Below are 24,110 nucleotides of genomic sequence, written 5' to 3' on the forward strand. Positions count from 1 at the left end.
GTAGGATGGAAAAGGAGCAAAGGAATCCCAAATCCTCTGGGTCTATGTTTATAGTCGATAAGCTTCTCTGCATCAGGCAAGGTAAATTAGTTCATATCCAAGGGGAACAGAGGCACTTATGTGGCAGAGATTAAAATGCACCTTTGGTGAGTATAGGTGCCAGGTTCCTATCTACAAACAGTAAATTTTTTCATAATGCTCTCTTCTCCGGTGCTGCAGTACCATTTGAATACATGCATTCAATACAGATTTAAAAAAAAAAAACACCCAGATATCCAGACATTACTTTTCATTGCTGTCCCCACCCCTGAGGAAAACATCAAGAGGTCCTTGTTCCCAAAGGCCAAATCTTATAATTTTTAAAAAGATCTTATTTATTTGTTTATTTATTTATTTATTTATTTATTTGACAGAGAGAGCAAGAGCTGGGAAAGGAACAGAGGAAGAGGGACAAGCAGGCTCCATGCCCGGTGCATAGCTTGACACAGGGCTCGATCTCATGACCCTAAGATCATGACCTGAGCCGAAATAGAGAGTCAGACGCTTCACTGACTGAGCCACCCAGGCACCCTGACAAATTTTATGATTTTGACATAGCTGGTGCTCTCTGGGGGGTTACAATGAGCACAACAGTGTTTACCCTTTAAACTCTTTTTTTAAAGTGACAAACCTTTGCCTTTAAAAAAAAAAAAAGCTGTGTGCAATAAGGCATTTGCCTGTTATAGGATCTGACATTTAAAATCCCCATGAACCATCTTTAATTTATCAAGAGAGAAAGGAAAGAATTGTGCAGCTGAAGAGCTAAACATGGTCCCTTCTTGAAAATATATGAAAAATTCAAAACAGAAACTGGAAAGAGAGGGAGTAGGAAACGTCCTTATGGTCAATTTAAACTGAATTGTACTGAATTTCTTTCCTCCTCCTCCAAATTTGTTCACTGCTGCAGAGAGAATCACAAATTCTTGCTTACCCTTCTGAAAACCAACTTAGTCACTGGAGAAAAACAACCACTTTTGAAAATGTATCTCTTGGTTATTTTCCTAGACAGACAAAGAATTTCCTCAAAACTATTCAAACAGGAGAACAGCTCCCCATCTTGACTTGGTGGGACCTAGCATGGAATTGTCCCTAAATCTTGGCTTCAGAGCTATACTACTTCTAGAAAGATTCTTGGCTTTTAAATATTACCAGTGCAGAGGACAGGGTCTAAAATAAGGGAAATAAGAACAAAACTTGGAAGTAACAGGAAAAGAGATTCTATTTTCACATCTTCTCTCAGCTTTCTGAGAAGGAAAAAGGCAAGTCGCCATTGTTTGTATATTTTCTTTGGGAGAAACAGTCACATGATGCTAGTGGTTGTAAGGGTAGGCTCTGTGTCAAAGAGATCTGTGTTTGAATCTCAACTTTTCCACTTACTACCTTCCAGGTAGAAGGTAGGGTACTAGAGTACTGCCTTACTGTGGTAGTAAGGCTACTCTGCCTCAGTTTCTCATCTGCAAAATGAAGGTAATAACAGTAGTGAGAACAACATGAGTTAATATACACAATGAGTTTAGAAAGGTGCCTGGTATATAGGAAGCTCTTAATAAATGCTAGCTAATGTAATTGTTCTGGAGAAAATTCTGGGATCTGCAAAACGGTGTGTGGTGCATCCCAGGTACTGACTAGTGACCCCCTGACGGTAGAAGGGGAGGCAGCTGCAGATACTACAGAAACTGAAAGGAAGGACCAGAGATAACAATTTATCTCATAGAACTAACATGACTCTGAACTTGGATAAAGGTATGACGGAGCAGGTTGTGACTCTTGCTCACAGGTCACCCATTCAGAAGACCTGAGGCCAATCAGGTAAGGCTCCTTGAGGATTAGTGGATCTTCCAAGCCTAACTCCTTGCTTTTGAAGCACACACTCACTTTGGCTCCTAGTTCTGGCAGGGAGAAGCTGGCTACACATCAAGACTGCTCATTGGCTATTCCTCCAGTAGCACCAGCTGCGTGGAAAGGGCCCTCTGCTTGGTCTTATGACAATGGATCTTTCAAAGCATTAACTAGCTTATTCCTTGGAAACATTTACTTGGAAAGTAATTGGCAAAGTCATTAAGGCAAGATAATGAAGGCCATTACACTGTGTCTAGCATGACTTCACCTGAACGAGCCCAGACTTCGAGATCTTCCTGCGTGAATTGTTTGGGTAAGAAAAGGAGCATTATACATAGATCTTTCTATACTTTTTATTCTCCACCATCCTAGCCTGGATTTCACCCTGAGTTTCAAGAATACATCTCAGAAATTTGACAAGAGCAAGACTGAGCACCAGTCGTGGCCTCCTCTCTGTTTCTGTGGCAAATGCCAGCTTGCCAGGAGAGAACCAGTTTGTTTCTTTTTCCACCTGGAACAAAGATCAGAGGCCATATAGTTCTTCCTTCTGTCTGCAAATGTACTTACTACTTATCCACCAAAGGAGAAGTGCTTCTGTTTTTAATGATCTCAAAATGGGATTCCATACCCTCCCTTAGTAGTTTACCCGTATTTCATAGTTTCTGTCCTCTGCTAATTATATCCTCAAGTACCTTCATATACATTAACTTATTTATCCTGATAACATCCTGTGCAAAATGATTATTCCTTTTTTATGATGGAGGAAGTGAAGACCCAACACAGATAAAGGTCTTGCTGGGATTACACAGCTGGTTAGTAGCAGAGCAAGAGTGAGAATCTGATTCTTTGGCCTCTCCACCCTCTGTGCTGTCCCTTACACTGTGGTCCCCTAGTGATATTCTGGGCCACTCCTAATCACCAACAGAATAAAAAACTGTTAAGATGGCTTTGCGAACAGCATATGGCCATCGTATGTGTCTTACCAAGTGACTCATAGGCCACAAGTCTCCTTGAGGATAACCATCACATTGTCCTCATCCTGTTGTTCCCAGAGTGTACCTATAGTCGGAACATTCTAGTAAGAAGGAAAGATACCAAAAACCTATATGAACATTAAAATCACCCAACGACTATATGTTGCTCCATGGAAATAAAAAATAAGACTTCTCCATTTTGGACCTCTGAGATAAATACAATCAGAATAAACTGGAAAAAGGGAGGCACAGAAAACATTTCTTAATATCCTATACAGAAAAATGCTTTGCCCTTGGACATGAATTTATTGTTTCCTTTCCCTCTGAAGATTTCATTCCTCTACCTCTCAAGGTTCATAAAGGGGCCAAAGGTTAGCAATTTAAACATGAGTGAAGAGCTCATCCCATTACCTATATGCTTGGGGCTCAGAAAAGCACATCAGGGCCCCAGTTCTTTGGTCTGGCAAGAGCGCTCAAATGGATGGAGTTGTCCTTTCAAGATTCAGGATTCAGGATTCTTCAGTTTTCTTTTTTAAATATTAGCTAGAGGCAGGGGAATCTCAAGACAGTTTTGCTCGATGAGAACAAAATCTCTCTACCTCATGACTGATATTACGAGGTTAAATATTTCTGTTCTAAAACACATTTTGGGGCACGGGTGGCTCAGTCGGTTAAGCATCTGCCTTTGGCTCAGGTCATGATCCCAGGGTCCTGGGATCAAGCCACACATCAGACTCCCTGCACAGCAGGGAAGTTTGCTTCTCCTTCTCCAGCTGCCCCCTGCCTGCTCATGTGCTTTCTCTCCTGCTCACTCTGTCTCTCAGATAAAATCTTTAAAAACAGATAAAACACACACTTTCAATGGAATGTAATGGCGACTCCACTTAAGTACCCTTGCCCAAGTCCCCAGTGGCCTCCACACTTGACATGGTTGATCACTCCCAGGTCCTCCTCTGTTCCACCTATAATTACTTCCTTAGTGATCTGCAGGCTGAAAATAATACCTATAACACAGATGACTCCCCAGTTTATTTAGCTAGTTCAGACCTTCCTCCAGAATTTCATCCTTGTTTATCTAATTGCTTTCATGATGACCTGTGATATCTGAAACTCAGTATATCCAAAACTGGATCCTTGGTCTACCCTCCAAAACTTACTCTACCTACACCCTTCTCCAGCTCGGTAGATGACAACTCTTTCTCACTACTTAGGCAAAAAAATCTTGAGTTTATCTTTGACTTTTTTCTTTTCCCCACAATCTACAGCCAATATCCTTTTGGCTCTGCCTTCAAAATACATTCAAAACTAATAACTTGTCATTGTGAGCCACCAGCATCTACCTCTCACCCTGATTATTTCAACAGCCTCCTCACAGGATTCCCTTTGCCTCACCCCAGTGTCTTCTTAATACAATGGCCCAAGTGAGCCCTTTAAAATGTAAGTCAGAATTAAGCATCCAACTCTTGATTTCGGCCCAGGGTCATAAGATTGAGCCCTGAGTTGGGCTCTGCACTGGGTGTGGAGCCTACTTAAATTTCTCTCTCTCCTTCTCCCTCTGCTCCCCCACAAGCACACTCTCTCAAAAATAGAATAAATAAAATAATAAAATAAAATAAAATGTAAGTCAGACCATATCTACTCCTCTAATAGTTCTGCATGTCCTGCAGAGTAAAGCCCAGATCCTCATAATGGCCTACACAATATAGTCTATAACTTCATTTCTACTTCTTTACCCCTCCCTCCATTCCAGCCACTGTGGCCACTTTGCCATTCCCCAAACTCACCAGGAACACTTCCTCTGTACGCCCTTTACACTGGCTATTACTTCTGCCTGGAATGTTCTTTGCTCAATATCTGAATGGCTAAACTCCTCACCTCCTTCAAACTCTTTGCTTACATCTCTCCTTCTCAATGAGAGCTACACGTACCATCCTTTTGAAAACTTAACTTCCCCCTCCCCACCTGGCACTCCTGAGCCTTCCTTATTCCTTATCTATTCTGTTCTACCTTTTCCTTTTTCTTAGAACTGGTCACCTTCTATATATATTGTATAGTTTACTTATTTATTATGATTATTATTTGTTTTATGGCTCCCCCCTTCAGAAGGTAAACAACAAAATAGTGATCTCTGTTTCACTTAAGCATGCACAATAACTATTTGTTGAATGAATAATAGAACTAATAATTCCTCACATTTTTTATAAGACTTTATACTTTTTCTACTGTTTTCACATTGTATCTCATTTGATCTTCACAGTTACCATATACTATGGACAGGGCAACACAGAGTTCATTTACCTTCATCTTACATTTAGGAAAACTGACACCCAGAGAGGCAAAATGATCTATCCAGAGTCACATAGCTGGAATGTGGTAGAACCAGAAGACTAGTTCTGTGCTCTTTTTCCATAGCCCCCAACATTGTACAGCAAGGCCCCCAGGCCTCAAGCCAAGGCCTTCCAGATCTTTTGTTAGGACAGAGATATGGTCTGCTTAAGCCATTAACCCAATGCCTTGAAGCTGAATGTTCTTCACCAGCTCATGGAAATACAAACACATGAAGTCATCTAAAGCTTATGCAGGGAGTCACCATGTGCATGTCAGAGAAAATAATGTTATTCCCACATGGCGTCCTCTCCAAGAAAGAAAGCAACGCTTGAATCTACCAGCTGCTCAGTGGAATAAATCATTCGCCTCTTCCCAACCAGCTCTGTCTTCCTCTTGTATTACACAGTGAACCAAACAGTTCCCCAAAGCAACCTAACAGCAAAAAGCAGGAAATTGCAGTCCAAGAAGGCACTACCTAAAGTGCATCCTAATGGTCTCATCCACTGTGCCACCACTTGAGCCACTGATTATCCATGCTGAAACCTCTCCCCCTTTATCACTGCCATACGAGCAGAGTGGAGGCTGTCCCTTTAAATGTACCACTGAAGAGGAAGCTGGTGTTTATTTGGCAGGGGTAAGGGGAACAGGATACTTCATGCTTGGCACATTGCTACCATTGGCATCCAATCCAGAAGCTGCTACATTCTGCAGGGGTGGCAACTATTTTGTCCTCGGGATAACATAGTGGAAGATATAGCTATATTTACATACAGGCTTTTTAACAGAGACACCTGTCACCCCTGGTAAGCTTACAAGAGGCAAAAGAAATGGCACAGCCAGGAAAAGGCAAGCCAAGTTCTCAGTGCCTTCTGGCAATGGAATCCACAGTAACAGAGAGGGAGGCCTGATTTCTTTCCCTGGTCCCCAAAATGTCATTATAACATGGATGTATCCAGTAACTCTCCCAAGAATGCCTAAGGAGACCAGGTTTGTCTTCAATGTCTTCATCCTTTGATAACAGAAAATCAAGTGGTTGAGGTTTGACTCTAGTATCAAGTCAGCTCTGCTGCCAGGCTCAACAGACTTCCCCTAATGAGACAACGAGCATCAGGCCAGTACATAAACCTCAGGCTGCAAACAGAAGTGTCAACGCAAGTGCAGTCTACCAAATGCCTGATGGACTTCAGATAACATATGCATGGAAACAGCTCTGAAAGCTACAGACACAGAAACAGTCTCAGCTACACAGACGTGTACTGAAGTATATGACACTGAGCAAGTAGGCAAGATGGAGGGAAGAGATTCTCTTTAAAGGGGAAAAATAAGGGATTTGGAGACAAAGAAACCTGAGTTTAAGTTGAAAAGTTTTCTTACCTTCAGCAGGTCACTTAAGTATGCTGTAACACTTTTCCTGGTCTGAAAATAGGGTGATGGTAAGACCTTGAGCAAGTATTACTTATGTAATTTCAACAACTTTTAATTGTGGGGAGAGGCCCCTTTACTGTAGCTTAAAAAATAACAGCATGGCTTTTGAATTCAAACATTCTGAATTTTGGTTTAAACTCTACCTTTGACACTGACCATATGGCATTAAGGAAGGCACTTCTCTCTAAACCTGAGTTTATTCATCTGCACATCAGGGAGGATGGTAACACCAATCTCAAATAGATATAATAATCCAATGAAATAATGTGAAAATGTGTTTCATAAACTATAAATGAAACTATAGACTATAAATGTGCTTTTTAAGCTCCAAGGCAAAGAAAAGTTTTCTTTAAAAGGCCTTGACTAGAGTGTCCAGTCAGTCTGGTTTGCCAGGGACCAAGGGATTCTCCAGGACCCAGAACTTTCAGTGCTAAATATGGAAAGTCTTGGGCAAACTGGAATAAGCTGGTTAGCCTAGTCTTGACTAGTCCTTAACAAAGTGAAGGGCCTAAACAGGCCTTAACTGGGATGATGAGGCCTTAACTAGATGTGAGGACTTAACTAGATGTAAGGCCCTGGCTTCACCTTAACTAGGTTTTAACCAGGCATTAACTGGTCTTAGGCTCTGGCTAGGACTTAACTACACTCTGACTAGGGCATAACTAAGTTTAACCCCTTCTGGGCCTTAACTGGGCTAAATAGACCTTAAACAGACTTGGGTCCTTGTTACACCTTAAATGAGACTCTGGCTATCTATGCCTTCTCTAGACCTAGGGTTCTGGCTAGGCTTAGTCCATGGCTAGACTTTAATTGGGATTCAAATAGAACTTAACTAGTCTTGGGCCCTGACCAGGACTCAGCTGAGCTTATTAAGCCATAACTGAGCTGACTGACTTTAACTGGGTTGATTAAGTCTTAACTGGACTTAGAACCCTGATATCCCCTAACTAGATTCTGACTATGGGTTCTCTAGATTTAGGCTACAGGGCTACAGCTAGGACTTATTGAGACTCCAACTATACCTTTACATTTTGACCCTGGCTAGGGCTTAAGTGGGTTCTAGCGAGGCCAAAACTATGTTTAGACCCTGGTTAGGCCTTACATGAACTAGATAAGCTTTAAGCAGTCTCAGGCTCTGACTAGGCCTGAACTGAACTCTGACTAAGCCTCAGCTGAGCCCTGACTATGCCTTAACTGGGCTGATGAAGCCTTAACAGGGCTTTGGCCCTAGCTGGGCCTTAAGTTAACTAACTAGGTCTTAATTGGACAAACTATCCCTTAACTAGTCTCAGGCCCTTGCTATACATTAACTAGACTCTTAGGTTCTGGCTAGACTTTCACTAGGCTCTGACTAGGTCTGAACTAGGCTTTAGCCCCAGTTAGGCCTCAGTTGGGCTGACTAGCTTTTAACTAGGTTAAGGTTCTGGGAATACCTTAACAAGACTCGGCCAAGCCTTAACTAGGTTCTGACTAGCTTTGAATAAGCTTAGGCCCTGGACCCTAACCCTAACCCTAACCCTGATGAGATCTAAACCATGTTGGTTAGCTTTTAACCAGTCTAGGCCTTAGCCATACCTTAACGAGATATTGGCCAGAGATTAACCAGACTCTGACTAGAATTTAACAAGCTTAGGTCCTAGACCTACCTCAAGTAGTTTCTAACTGAAATTTAAGTAGATTTTGGCCCTAACTGGTCTCTGATTAAACATAAACTAGGCTTAGGACTTGGCTAGTCCTTAAAATACTCTGATGAGATTTTAACCATGTTGGTTAGCTTTTAAATAGGCATAGGCCTTGATATAGTTTAGCAAGACTCTGGCTAGGCCTTAACTGGGCTCTGACTAGGTTTTATAAGTGTAGGTCATGCATCCACCTTAAGTAGTTTCTGACTAAAACTTAAGTAGATTTTGGCCCTAAATGGTCTCTGACTGAGCATAAACTAGGTTTAGGCTATGGCTTGTCCTTATCATACGCTGATGAGATCTTAACCCTGTCAGTTAGCTTTTATTTAGGCTTAGACCGTTAGCTATACCTTAACAAGATACTGGTCAAGCCTTAACCAGGCTCTGACTAGAATTTAATAAGCTTAGGGCCTAGATCTACCTTAAGTAGTTTCTGACTAAAACTTAAGGAGATTTTGGCCTTAACTGGTCTCTGACTAAACATACACTAAGCTTAGGACCTGGCGGAACCTTAAGAAAACTCCGATAGGTGCTACACCTGCTTTGGCTGAGTCTAACTGTACTCTGACTAGTCATTAACTAAATTTAGGGCCCTGGCTACGTCTTATCCAGACTCTGACTAGACCTTAACTATGTTTAGGCCCTGGCAAGGTCTTAACTGTGTTATCTAGACTTTAACTGGGCAACTAAGCCATAAGTAGGCTTAGGCTCTGGTTACATCTTAACTGGGCTGACTAGCCCTCAACAGGGATGACTAGGCCTTAACTAGGCCTTGAACCTGGCTGTGCCCTGGCCAGGCCTAATTATGCCAGGGCCATGGCTTCATTGGGTTTCAGCCCCAGCTAGGCCTTATCTAGACTGTGCTCCTTGATAGACCCTGGGTTTGCCTTAATTAACCACTGCTTAGGTCTTGGCTAAATTGCAGTTAATAGGACTGTATACGCCTAAGGCTTCTTTACTAAGAGTAACCTCAATCAAAAACTCTTTTAGCCCTCACCTCCCCTAGTTTACATGTGCCATTACCTCAGTTACCCTGCGGTTTCAGGCAGCCCTCTGGGTCGTAAAAAGGAATGGACATAATCCCACCTTATCCAACTGCAACAGGAAGTAAGCTACTTCTAGCCTCACTGCAGCCAGATGTATTTAGTGTCACACAGAAAGCAATCACTCAATTGATAACCCCCAAGAAACCAGGGCAAACTCTTTCAGATGACACTCCACCTGGAAGTAAATCTTTTCATTCAGTCAAGATGGTCATTCGACTGCTTCCAGGACACCTGCATTTTGTAACAAGTTTATAACAGATCTAGAAGAATGGCTTCCCAAGGGCAGGAGATATAACTACAGCTTTTTCCCATAATGTACAATTGGGAATTAAAAAGAAAGATAGCAGAGTGCCTGGGTGGCTCAGTCAGTTAAGTGTCTGGCTCTTGATTTTGGCTGAGGTCATGGTTGCAGGGCTGTGAGACAGAGCCCCACATTGGCTGTCCCTCCCCCACTCCTGACCCCCCATCAGAAGAAGGAGGAGGAGGAAGAGGAGGAGAAGGGGAAGAGGAGGAGGAGGAAGAGGAAAGGAAGAAGAAGAAGAAAGATAGCTAACATACCATAACTGCAGTAAAAGGAGTATAAGCTTCCTAAGGCTGAAGTCAGAGCATTGTCTATTTTGGCTCCACTAATCATTTTCATCATCCTTATCAACTTAAATAAGCCTGTAGAGTCCTATTAACCCCTTCAAGTACAGGATGACTCAGGATCAACCCTGAATGAACTGACTGAAATTTGTGGATACTCTTCCGGGCAAAGTGGGCAAATAGCCCTCCTCAAAGGATAGTGCCTGAATAGGGCCTGTTCTTGTAGGATATAATCATTTCTTACATTAGGCTGTGTGTAGTAGTAGGTCAAAGGAACTGATCTGAGCAACAGATCAGGAAATCTGTACATTCATTCATTCATTCATCCCATTAAAATGTATTATTTACCTGCTTTATTCCAAATATGGTCCTAGGGCATGGCGATATGATGATAAGCACAAATAACCACAGCTCTGGCCCTCATGGGGTTTTCATTCTACAGACAAAACCAAGGGAAGGTCTGCACAGCCATTAGTTGAAGCCTAAATTAAAACAATCTACAGGGATGCCTGGATGGTTCAGTTGGTTAAGCATCTGCCTTTGGCTCAGGTCACGATCCCAGGGTCCTGAGATTGAGCACCATGTCCAACTCCCTGCTCATAGGAGAGGCTGCTTCTCCCTCCTCTCTGCCTGCTGCTCTACCTAACTGTGCACGCTCACTCTCTCTCGCTCTGTGTGTGTGTGTGTGAGAGAGATAAATATATAAAATCTTTTAAAAATTTTTAAAAATAAAACAATCTACAAAATCACAGGGCAAAGGCAAAAGCAATGGGCACAACTCAAAATGAAAGAATAGGTGTAGGAATTCAGGGGCAAATGGCCAGGTGGTCAGAAAAACGGACAGCAGCAACAAATGAATATCATCCTCACTTTAAAAAGAAGGAAACAGAGATTTGCTAAAGATCACCTGGCTGTAAGCTGCAGAGACAGGATTCCAACCCAGAACTGACCTACTCCAGAGCCGAAGGGCTTTCCAGGGCCACCACACTCCAGGACTGATGTCTGGCCTTAGAAATCTCAGGAAACAAAGAAAAGAGGCTTAAGGATCTTCAAATTCCTCTATTAAAGCCGCTCATCACCAGCCTAGTCCTTCTTCAGTTCTGCCTGCTTCTGGATGATGGGGCAGGCAGGGATATGGTTTTTATGGGAAGGGGGCAGTGAAAATCTGGTGATAAGCCTCAAGGGGTGTGGCATGGACAACGGCCAAAAATAAAATGATGGTTACAATTGTATAAAACCTCTGGGCTATCACCACTTTTGTGGGAACAGAGGCAAACAAATGAAAAAGGATACTTTATGAAGATTTGTAAGTTACTGAGAAAGGGTAGGAATAACCAGAAGGCCTGTGACTATTGAATGTAACAAAAATCTCTGAGGGATTTACAGTAATTCCTAGGGTTTTTAGAAATGATAATGCTAAATAGCCCACATGCTGCCAACAAAACAGATCATTCTTGCATGTAAATGTGCTATCTATATCAAACAAAAATAAAATTAAGTCTCTTGGAAACAAGAGACTAGTCCCATCCCTCTGATTTATTCACCTTGACCTGATGATGAAAGGGAGTTTATTGCACACGGGAATTCCAACTGACAATAGGAAGACAACCTGCTTCAAGGTCAAGGACTTCCCAAAGTTATTCTAGACTTGGAACCATCACTCAGTTAAATCTTGGAAGATGCCAATTGGTTCTTCATTTCTCCTCCTCCTTGGTCCTCAAAGTGACTCAGAAGCAACTTAATAATGTTATAGCAAACCTCTCCTTTTGTGGCAGCCAGATTCTCTAACCCAGCTCCCTGGTCAAGGTGTGTAGTATATATTCTTTCAATATTTTCTCTTCTCTATTTTATATATTCAATATATTCTTCAATCCTCCTGGAAGATCCTGAAGGGATACAATGTACTCCCCACTCAAAGCCTATTGGCAGGCTAACTATAGCTGATGACCTCCAATATCTTTGGGAAAGAAAATGGCTCCATCATCTGATTTGTCAGTATCACAGAATTCAGAAATTCAGTAACGCACAATTAACTGCAGACTTCTTTTTCTAGTCTTTTCATTGTTTCCTAGAATGAGAGGTGTCTTGTCTTCTAAACTAGAAATAATGCGATAAGGGAAAAAAGCTCACACAATAAAAGGAAGAAAATGTGTTTTCTAGCTTCTTCCACTCCTACCCCTATCATCACCACCAGCATCACCATGTCATCCTAGGCAATTCATTTATAATTTCTGGTCCACAGTTCTTCCTTTCATAAAATGGAATAGCTTACTCATTTAAAAAAAAAAGGACAAGAAGTGGACCAGATAAATGAATCCCATTAGCATAGTGGATAAAAATATAGACTTTGGAGTTATATAGAATGGGCTGGAATCACAGCTCTACAACTTTGTAGCCATATGCCTTTGGCATGAAAAGAGGCCAGATACTAATAATACCTATTCCACAGAGCTGTCATGGGGCTAAAATCCAAGAATATACAGAAAATTCTTAGTTCAATAAATTAACATGCTCCATTAAGAACCAGGAAGAAAGAGCTACACATTGTGCAACCTTACTCCTTTTATCCACACCACTTTTTGGTATCTTAAGGGTATTTATCATGCACTCAATAAATGTATCCTGACTGGTTTATTGGACTTTGCCATAGAGCAGCAGTAGGAGGATTTACTGGGCACTACCAAGGAACCTCAGAAGTCTGGAAAATGGTGGTAGAACAAGGCAAGATATCAGAGTGTTTTTTTTATTCTCACCCACAGTCCAGTTCAACCCAATGAAATGTCTTTTAGGAACCACAAGCCCCACTGGGATGATACATGAAAATGTCAGGAAGAGGGGTGCCTGGGTGGATCAATCGGTTAAACATCTGACTCTTGATTTCAGATCAGGTCATGATCTCAGGGTCATGAGATTGAGCCCAGCATCAGGTTTCATGCTAAATGTGGAGTCTGCTTTGGATTCTCTCTCTCCTTCTCCCTCTGCCTCTCTCTCAAATAAATAAATATAGTGGGGTTTTTTTAATGTCAGGAAGACACTTCAGGTTTAACCTAAAGAATGAGAGCCCAGGACTCCTGGGTTCTCCACTCTGCTCAGGCACTGAAACGTTCTGTACGTCTATTTTATACATTTTCTCTTTCTCCAATTTCCCCACCCTCTGGCCAATCTCTGAGGAGGGTACCAACAGAGTTATAATATAATATTTGAAAGATACTTTGAAAAGAAAAGCATTATTAACTACTAGTTACACTTTGTGAAAAATTAATAAATGCCTTCCTTACAGTTGTAGAAACATTACAAACTGCTGCTGTAATTAGATGTCTCTGTGGCTCTGCTTTGATATTCGGGATCATAAGGGAAGCATGTTGGCATCATTTCAGCACTTTGTGTTTAAGTGCAAGTACTGAGGCATTAACTCACTCCAGGGAGAGGGAGAGAAAGAAATGAGTATAAGGGTCTCAGAACTGAAAGCAAGTAACCAGGGAAGGTTATACATCCCTTTCTGGAGGCTGTGAACTGGACACCCATGTTTCTCAATGGGAAATGGCTTTGGACTGCCCTTGCTGATGGACAAGGGGGTAACTAAGCTAGGCTCCAGTCACCTAGGCAGTGGGTGTCTACTGAGTTGATTCCTGTGCCTGCATGTGTGCATGTGTGTGTGTGTATGCGTGTACATACACACACACACACACACACATATACGGGGAAACATTTGGTAATGTCTGGGAATATTTTCAGTTGTCACAACTATAGGAGGGTGATAGGGAAGTGCCACTGGCAACTAGTGGGTAGAGGCCAGGAATACGACCAAACACCAAACAGTGCCCAGGACAGTCTCCCAGAACAAAGACTTATCCAGCCCCAAATGCAAACACTGTGGAAGTTGAGAAAATGTGAACTGGAGAATCTTTCCATCCTTCCCATCCTAACAACAAGCAAATATTCTTAAAGGCCTTTCTTGTTGGCATGATGGTAGATCTAAGCTGCGGTCTCTGCCCCTCAGGAAGCTTAGAGTTTAATAGGAAGACCAAACAAGCACACTAGAAGTTACCAGAAAATGAAGTATATCACACATAGCTAATATGCTTTTCTTACAGAGCCCCTAATGCTGTAGGATCTTTGAAAAGGGGTAGAACAGCAGGCATGGCAATTGTTCAGGGAACCTTAAGAAGAGCTGAGTCTTGAGCTGGTATTTAAAGGAGAAAACTACTCTTTCTTTTCCCCTCATTGTTGAAAGAAAGATGAATCTCTGCTACCCATACTTCCTTTCTTTTCTTTTTCTATTTCACCAGCATCTGATAATCTAATTTCAGAATGCCACAGACTCTAGGATGCCACAGAAAATGTTCTCTTGTAGGTGGTCAGTGACATATTAATTACCTGAGCCAACTGCCTATCCTCAATATTAATCTTCCTAACCCACATGCCTCTGAAATTCTCTTCCTCCTTGACTTTTTTGATACTGTCATCCGTTCTGGTTCTCTTTTCTCCTCTTGTGGCTCAGTCTTGGATTTCTTTCCACAGCCCACCTGTATAGGTAGGTGTGCCTCAAAATGTGGCCTGCTGTCTCGTTGTCAGTCACCTCTTACTCTTCATTAATTATTTGATTCATTCATTCACATTCACAAGGATCTAGAGTTCCACAGGGGATAAGAGGTAGGTATAATCTCATGCCGTGTGTTCTCCCTTAGTTATCCTACCCACTCCTGTGGGCTCACCCATTTTCTGTTACAAGCAACTTCCCAAACTATACCTCCGACTCTGGTGTCCTTTCTAACGCCACTCCCACATGCCCAACCACCTCCTGGACACTGTCTGCAAACACCTCAAATCCAACGTGTCCTAAACTTAGTGCAATGAACTTGTCCTGGTCTGCCCAGGACTTACTTGGCTTTAGTTCTGAGAGTCCCATGTTCTGGACATTCCCTCGATAGCAGACAAAGCTAGACTGCAAGTCACCATACCTAACATGAACTCATCAGTATCTGTCCTAAACCCAGTCCTCAGCCTGTTCCATTGTATCATGTAATAGCAGAGGTATCCTCAGCTCCCCTTTATTTTCCACCCTTTCATGCAATCCATTCCCAAATACTGTCAGTTCCACCTCAAAAATATCTCCATTACCTCAGTGTCATTTCTACTCTCATTGCTCTAACTCAGGCCCTGTTACCTCTTACTTGGAAAGTTACAACGGACTCCTAATCAACCCCTCATCTCCACCCACTCCCCTTTGCCAATTCACCCTCCACACAGCCATGATTGATCATTCTGTAACACACATCTGAGCACACATAGGTAATCATCTCAGCAATCTGGAAGTCTCGTGGAACTGAATCCTAAGACCAATATTAAACCAAAGCTCCTGGGTATTCGAGCATGATGACTACACAGTATGATACCAGTAATAATATGAGCTGTAATGAAAGGGAAAAGCAAAATAAAACCAACCACCATATGCTTGAAAAACTGGGAATTCTGAGTCTGTTGTTTATACTTTTGCATCTCATTTCTTCAGAAGAGTATATGACAACCACAGTTAAGGCAAGTAAACATTCCTAGGGAAGTCCCAGTAGTATATAGTATATAGTATACTATATATAGTATAGACCAGTTATGGCCTTGACCCTCATCTGACACAGAATCAACTGGAAATTACAGTATGCAGAAGCTAAGATAGTTTGAGAGAGAATCCACTTGTTCCCATAGGCTGTTGGGTTTTTTTTTTAAGATTTTATTTATTTATTTATTTGACAGAGGGAGAGAGAGCACAAGTAGGCAGAGCGGCAGACAGAGGGAGAGGGAGAAACAGGCTCTCTGCTGATCAGGGAGCCCAATGTGGAGCTCAATTCCACGACCCTGGGATCATGACCTGAGCTAAAGACAGCCACTTAACCGACTAAGCCACCCAGGTGCCCCAGGCTGTTGGGTCTTAACTGCTCCAAATTATAGTTGCTTGCAAGAGCCATCAGCTTTCCACCCTGGACTGGCAAGAGAAAAGGGAACTGGCTTGAAAGATGTTTATATCAGTGATAGGAAATATGTGTTCTATTTGAATAACGGACATGGGACTCCAAATATAGATTATGAGAAGTGAAAACTGGCATCCAAAGGAGAAGGGCAGGTGCTTCCCCCAGAGGGGAAAGAGAGCTCATCCCTTCCTCCTTCGGTAAAACATATCTATGTTCCATGTCTTCTCTGCCACTTGCAAATGGTGAATTGTTTATGAAGGAACTCACTTTGGGAGTGAAGGGTTGACCTTCCCAGAGACATCAGAAAAAGATGGCTCTCAGAAATAGAAGGGCCATCACCCAACAGCTTACCTGTCAAATGTAGGAATTTCTATCATTTGAAGGTAACTTCTTTCATCCGGATAATTGAGAGATTGTAGCCACCCAGCAGAAGGTCCCCTCGTGTGGTTACTGACCTTTTTTCCCCCCGAGTTCATGTTCTAGTTCTGTTGCTTAAGAGGATACTGAAACATTGAAACATTTCACTTATCTTCCAATGACCTTTGCTTCTGAAACTCATTTTCCTTTCTCTATCAGAGACCTCTCTGGTCAGAAACACACATACACACACACCCCGCAAACACATCCTTTCATTGTTTAATAGTAGCAATCCACTCCTTCTCCTTGAACCTGGAAGATAGAGCCCATGGTATCCGCCCTACAGGAGTTAGAGGAGTCTAATCAGGGAGACAAACCAAGCATAACTGAGAACAGAATGTATCCCAGAGTCATTTTTTTAATAGTTGCTACAGGAACTTGGAGTTTGGGGAGGTTAGCACACACACTGGAATCTTGAAGAAAATTGCAAAATTTTCAGAGAATGGAATCATTCACTCAAGTGTAACACAGAGAGGGATTTTGAGGATGTGAGAAAAAACCCCACAGAATTGGAGGTGTAATCCCTCTCTCTCTTGTTCTTTCTCTTTATTACACACACACACACACACACACACACACACACACACACACTTTGGTCACATAATATGGTTCATGCTTATTCAGGCTTAAAGCATTAAACCACTTATTCCAGAGTAAATCCTCTGCTGTCAACCAACCTCTAGGCCAAAACCACTGTGTTCACTGCCCTGCACTACTGCTCCCCACTTCTCTACCTTCAGCCCCAAACTTAAGTGTTTTATTCAGCAACCAAAGGCCCTAGAAAAGACAACAAGAATAGGAAACAAAACAAATGCAGAGATTTGATATTGAAGTGACACTCACTCATTATTACTCCAAATAATTTAACTCCCATTTTCTTAAAGATTTTACTGATTTATTTGATAGAGAGCGCAAACATGAGCAGGGAGAGGGGCAGAGAGAGAGGGAGAAGCAAACTCCCCACTGAGTAGGAAGCCCAATAGGGGGTCAATTTCCAGGACCCCAAAATCATGACCTGAGCCGAAGTCAGATGCTTAACGACCAAGCCACCCAGGTGCCATTTTTTAAGAGTTTACCCTGTGCTAGTTATCCAAACACTGTGCTGAGAACCTTCCATGCATAGCACCTCACAACAATCCTGACAACAATCCTAGAAGATAGGTAATATTATTATTCCCATTTTACAGATAAGGAAACTGAGGCACACAGACTTAGAAGGACTTGTCCAAGGGCATACTGTTCATAAATGGCAAAGCCAAAGTTTGACCTCAGCTCTAACTCTAAAGTCTACATACTAGAGACTGTGTATTACGGTGAGGAGAGCCAGGTCTCAGAAAGTTTGTCTGTTTTTTGGGGGGTTTTGTTGTTGTTGTTGTTGGGTTTTTTTTTTTAAATGAGGGCCAACTAGTGAATATTTTAGGCATCATGGGTCCTAGGGTCTCTGTTGTACTCAACTCTGCCACTGTAACACAGAAGCAGCCACAGCTAATGTGTAAACCAATTAGTATGGCCAGATCCCAGGTAAACTTTATGTACACGAACAGGTCACTAGCTGGATGTGGCGCCCAGGCTGTAGTTGGATGAGCCCTGGGTCAGAGTATCTGGAGTGTACTTGGGATGGACCAGGCTTCAAGACCTGGCTCTCACCACTTACTAGGCAGGTTTTTTCATCTCTCTACGTCTCATTTCTTCCTCTGTAAAATGGTGATGATACCTCCCCTGTCAAGTCATTGTGAGAATTCAGGGTTAAAGGAATGGAGCCTAGTAAAATACTCAATAAGTTAATAATAAAAGCCCACACTAAGGCCGGTCCCTAGAAGGAAGAAAAAAGATCAGGGGTTAGGATAGGTACTGCTGTCTTTAAAATTGAGCCACCAAGGCTCCAATGGCCTTGATACTCAGCAGCAATAAATAACTCGCTCAGGATTCCAGCTACTTCTCCTGCCCTTCAGCTCCATAAACCTTGTTATTTTAGGAGTGTACGTTCCTGTTAGAGTCATTAGTGAGAAAGTCTCCCAGTCTCATTTTAGCACTTGACAGGCCCCAGAAACCCCATCATGGGACGGCAGGAATAGAATTTTGTCTTTATTTGTTAGGTGTTTCCTGCAAGGATGAGATTCTGGCTGCCGGAGTCATGCCTGTGTCCCGAGGACCTAGCACAGGGCCTGGTGCAGAGTAAGGGGCTCAGGAAATGTTGCTGGTTTAATTGAACTGGCTTTAGAGTAACCCTGCCAGAAAGCAGAAGGAAAGTGACTTCGTAGAAGCCCTCCAAGCACTAAGGATCCTTGTTTTCTCCACGAGAGGGAGAGAGAACATATGTGTGTAGGGGGGAGGGTAGAGGAGTGTGAGGGATGGTTGAGAGGACAGAGAAGTGCAGAATATCCTGCCCTTGGATGACATTAAGCCACCCTGCAATGGTCTCTCTGAGCCATTCTCCTGAATTTCAATCACCCAGTGCAAGCCACCCAGAGTAAGTTTTTTGCTTAGACCCAAATCTTCCATCTTGGCTTTAAAGAACCCCCTGAGATGCCTCAGCTTGTCACTTGCCAGTCTGCCCCCCAAAAGTCATGCTTCCGGCAATCCTGCCTTGCCAATCTTTCTCAATGAGAAATTCCCTCCTTTATCTATGGAGTTGTCTCCCTTCCTCTGAAGTGTGTCTTGTGTAATAATCCAGTTTTTCATTCTGGAATTTGTTACAGTTATTTATGGGATCTGACTATACAACAAGGACTGTACTAACTACAACTGGATGTACTGTCTAGGTGAGGTCTGTGTTGAGTCTCATACAGAGTCACTTTGAGACTATCCAAGAATAAATGATTCTCCATCTCATAATAATGAGAGCCATAACGATGAAAAAAACAACATTTGGGACACCTGGGTGGCTCAGTCAGTTAAGCATCTGCCTTTCAGCTCAGGTTATGATACGAGGGTCCTGGGATTGAGTCCTACATTGGGCTCCCTGCTCAGTGGGGAGCCCGCTTCTCCCTCTACCTCTGCCACTCTCCCTGCTTGTGCACTCACACTCTTTCTCAAATAAACAAAATATTTTAAAAAATAGTTAGCATTTATTAAATTTTTTGGTCTATTTCCCACAATAATCCACAAAGAGAATGACAATAATAATATTTCTTTCCTGTTGCCAGGCACTGAGTTAACCCTCTTAGTCTTTAGAATGACCCTATGAAAAAAAAATTAAAAATTAAAAAAAATTTTTAAAAATGACCCTATAACATGGGCTACTAGTATAATCCTCATTTTTCAGATGGGGAAACTGAGGGTCAGAGAGATTAAGGAACTTGCACAAGGTCACCCAGCCAGGAAGTTATGGAGCTGGAATTTGAACCTCAGATCTGTCTGCCTGAATACAGAGACCATGCTACCACTCTACCTTATTAGAAATGTCTTCATGTATAAAGCCTACATAACACTGATAAGCTAATGAAGATGTATGAAGAACACCATCTTCCTTTTGTTTGGTGTTGAGAATGTTTCAAAGCATTTTCCCACCCCCATGATCCATCTGATTGGTCAGGGGAGCCCTATGAGGAAGGCCAGGTGGGTGGTGACCACCAATTGCACAGATAAAGATCCAAACACAAAGACACATTCCAAGTCCCACCACAAATCACAGGCCAAGAGAGAGTCAGAGTTCAAGATATATGTTTCCAAAAAGTGTTCTTTCAAGGGTTAAGTTTCCTCCATTCTCTTTATTCTGATTTCATGCTGAAGATTTCAAAGTGGGCTGCTCACAGCAGGTCATGAAACCTCCAGCCAAGCCTTCTTATAGACGTGAAAATTTTTTGGGTGCACCTGACTTAGTCTCCTTTTTTGCCCCAATGTTTCAGGATCTGCCATACCTGCACAAGTCTTGTGACCTGAGAAAAAAGAAGGACCCAGGCCCTTAAGAACTGGATACCCTGCAGACATGAACACATCTCACCACAGATCTTTCCATTGTTTTCTTTTATTAATTGAAGAGTTACAAGTCCACAATTCCAAAATCTACCAAGTCCTGAAAACAAAAAAAAATTAATAAATTTCCTATCAAAACTCCTATGATGGCAAAACATGAGATGAACTGATGTGGGGCAATTTATTGTCTTTGTTTATCCCACTGAGTCTAAGTATTCATAGGTTTCACTGCTGTGATATTAATGTGTTTGACTATAGTAGCATTTCTAGATAAAATACCAGACATCTGTTTACATGTGAATTCCAGATCAACAGTGAATCATGTTTTAATGTAAGTATGTCCCAAATATTATGAAGGGATACGCTTATACTAAAATATGATTTACTGTTGATCTGAAATTCAAATGTAACTAAACTTCTTGCATTTTTATTTGCTAAATTTGGCAACCCTAATTATGAATGCTGCCTTAAATCCCACTGGGGGTGTTACCTAATACATGGTACAGATGGCCTATTATTGTTCTGAAATCTGACAGATTTAGAATTCTATAACACATCTGGCCACAACGGTTTTGGAGTAAGTACTATGGATCTGTGAACCTGTAGCATCCTCCCAGCACTAGGCTTGGAAATGCCCAGGACACCCAGCTCTCAAAAGACTAAATGCCGTCAGAATTGGTTGCCTCTTTGGCTTTCATTATATTTTGCCACTGTTCTAGTCCATGGGCCATTAGCTGACCTGATCACACCCCGTCTGACTTCTTATTTGGCTTTAGTGAGTTTCCAGGCTCTCCTCTTCAATTGCCCTGACATGCTGTTTCACTTGCTCCCTCCCAGATGAGTTTTCCAAGACAGCCTCCTCTTTCCTTCTAAAATTCCCCTCTTCAAAGTAGGAAGTGCGTTCCCACTGCTCTCTGCTGCCATCCTATGGCTAGAATAAGCTACCGCACTGGACTTAATTTCGCAGCACTAAATGCTTTCAGAGCCTATCACCTCCAACAAGGGGGATTATAACATCAACTGGGAAACCCCATTAAGCAAATTCCCACTGCTATATATAGAAGCAAATGGGAAACTATATTTTTTAAATATGTATTTAAAACCGAGTTTTCAGCATCTAGCCTCACCTTTCTTCAGTTAGGTCAAGTTAGTAAGCCTTGGCTCAAATTTGAAATTAGAGGTATGACTGCCAGTTGAGTTATTTTATGACTCTGAACTTCTGTTGCCATTGATATAGGTAGACAAGTTCAGGTACCAAGTGTACCAGGTAACTGCAGCAACAGCCAGATGAGTACAAAATGCCTCAGTAATAATCCTTAGGTAAGCAATGCATCCCCTTCTTTCAAAAAAAATTCACTGTGGATTATGTTCTGAGTAAGTAAATATCAAAGTGTTTTAGACAGAGACAACATGTAAAATGTAGGGGCCACTTTGAATTATGACCTGGGCCTAAGCTACTTGCCAAAACCTGTTCTTCGTCTCAAATTTCTCCTGCTGTGGTAAAAAGCTGAACCACTTCATAACAGTACGGCCTAGCAAGCTCATTGTAATGGCAGTGAAGGAAGGGGTTTTGCCCATTTTCCCCTCTTTGGAAAATTTTGTCTTGTCCTTGATTTCCTTTTTGAGTATTTTTCTCCTCAGCAGAGCCCAGCTTGATTGGCAATTACAAAACAAGCCAACAAAACTTGTTCTATCTCAGATCATTTTTGCTGGCTGGCTTTTAAAATACACCCTTACACACAACTGGACTCTTTTGAAGAACCGACATCTGAGGCAATGAAAGTTGGGTCTATTCTATTGTGCAGCTACTCACTGAGGGAGCAGAGGAAGGTTCTAGAAAGATCAGTAGACTTTTTCCAACCTCCCAGAAAGACTCTTAGCTCAGAGCCTGCCATAGCTGGGAACTCAAGTTTTCTTCCACATCCTTGCCTTCTCCCCTAGGGGATGTGGTGGGAGGGGGGTCCTTCTTACCTTTCAGATTTTGTTTTCCTCCAAGTGTACTAAAGGAAGAAGTGTTTACAGTATAAGGCCCCCAGCTTGAAGTCAGATGCTCTTTTAGAAAACACACAAAGGTAACTCAGTGCCAACTACTTCAGGGAACAACAGGCCTGAGCTGCTTAACAAAGCTCTGAATGTTAAACATAGGTCAAGGTGATCTTTCTTCTAGTCTCATCTACTGCACTTTATACATACCCAACAGTCTAAAATCATGTGCAAATCACCAGTGAGTTGACTCAATGTGGGACTGACTTGTTGTATACTGACTTTTCTCTTGCTAACAGATTCCATGGCACAGAACAGAGTGGATTGTGAGAGTTAGGAAAGATTTTTCTCCTCTGACCTCATTGCCCATTCCTAGAGGAGCCACTGGAAACTCACTGCTACTGGCTTTTTTTTCTCTGCCTCACACCCCTGGTTTCCTTTTCAAGAGCCCACCCTTCACCCCCAGATCCTCTGCTCCAACCGAGGGATTTCACCCCATTTTCCACTGTCTCATCAGAGACAGGTTCTTGGTCACTAACCAGGGAAGTGTATCCCGGGCTCACTACTCTCAAATGAGCACTCACTATAGGCCTTGACACACAGTGAGCATTCAAATGTTCATTGTTGCAGTTATCATTAGTATTTAACCTCTCTGGGCATCAGTTTTTCTCATCTGTAAAATAGGTATATATCCTGGGTTGGTTCATACATATAAAGTGCTTTTAAAAGTATCCAAAACACAGGAAGTTGTATGGATATTTAATCTGTGACTATTATGACTAGTACTAAAGAAATACCTTGTGGGTACAGAGAATATAGGGTGAAAGAGAAGTGGGGGGAGCCTTTGGGGGAGAAAGTTCCATTTGGAACTTTGGAATTTGGAATTTGAAATGCCCACTAGATAGTGAATATTCAGGACTGAAGTTTAGCAGGAAAGCAGAGAAGAGAACTTTCTCACTTTAACAAGTACAGTAAATGTCTGCAAAGCCCTCTGGGCTATGAAATGTCATACAACATACTAAATTGTCCCTCCTCCTCAGAAGCTTACTGGGGTAAGAAAGCCAAGTCACAGGCTCTACATAAATGTAAGTATAACACAGGTCAGGCTCTAAGGGGTACCTTAAGGAAGAAGCAAAGTGGTCCGGGCTTGAGGAGGAGAGATCACCTCTGGCTGGGGCAATCAGGGAAGGCTCCGAGAAGGAAGTGAGATTCTCTGATTTAAGGATTCTCTGTAGCCTTTCCTTCTGACTCTAGTGCCTGCTGATTCATCCCTTCTCTGAATGCCCCGAGTTCCTAAGTTGCTGTGCCTTATAACTATTTAGTCAATTTTCCCGAATGCTAAGTGGATCCAGTTTGAATGACTGTATTTTATTCTGATCTTTCTTCTTACGAAGTGGTGCTAACAGAAGAATCAAAGGGGCGTGGGTTTGTTGTTGTTTTTAATCACATCCTTACTTAGCAAAATCTCCTGATTTGGAAGGGAGTAGCCTTTACCAGTCTGTGGCCACTACCCAGCTGAGAACCTGACATTCTTGCCTGCCTGCACAGTTATCTGAACACAAACATGGCTGTCCTATTACTTGTTTCATGTGAGTTTGACTGGTCTCTCAGTGAGATCCTACAGGCCAGAATCACTGTGGGTCTCTCTTGTTGTGACCCACTCTCCATGAATCCCACAGAATTGGACACAGAGCAGGTGTACGGAAATACTTGTTGAAATGCCGGAATTGAAGCACATTGATCTTGCTTTCCCTTAGCCATGAGCAAGTCAAATTCTGTTCTGTTTTGGGTTCGGCATGTGAATCGAGCCCTAAAGCCACGTGATTATTTAGACTGCTGTAGGAACAAGAGTTCACATATGATGTACCAGTGGGGAGTTAGGGAGGTAATTCTCCTCGCTGAATGAATGAA

The 24,110-nt window shown here is 42.2% G+C and overlaps 1 protein-coding gene and 1 long non-coding RNA gene across 4 annotated transcripts in view; one reads left to right on the forward strand and one right to left on the reverse strand.

Moving 5' to 3' along the window:
- TRPC5 (transient receptor potential cation channel subfamily C member 5) overlaps positions 1–24,110 on the forward strand; it is a 254,572-nt gene that overhangs the window by 172,466 nt on the left and 57,996 nt on the right. The window lies entirely within an intron of this gene.
- The window catches only part of LOC125092144 (uncharacterized), a 52,690-nt gene that overhangs the window by 8,332 nt on the left and 20,248 nt on the right, over positions 1–24,110 (reverse strand). The window contains exon 1 of one of the 3 annotated variants that reach the window (XR_007124835.1): positions 10,869–11,016. The exons of 1 other annotated variant lie outside the window; for it this stretch is intronic. This is a non-coding gene — a long non-coding RNA (uncharacterized LOC125092144). Of the gene's footprint in view, positions 1–10,825; positions 11,017–24,110 lie in introns of those variants that run through there. One more of the 3 variants, XR_007124836.1, reaches the window with a different exon arrangement.

The sequence above is a fragment of the Lutra lutra genome, chromosome X, assembly GCF_902655055.1.
Source record: "Lutra lutra chromosome X, mLutLut1.2, whole genome shotgun sequence".
NCBI classification, from domain to species: domain Eukaryota; kingdom Metazoa; phylum Chordata; class Mammalia; order Carnivora; family Mustelidae; genus Lutra; species Lutra lutra.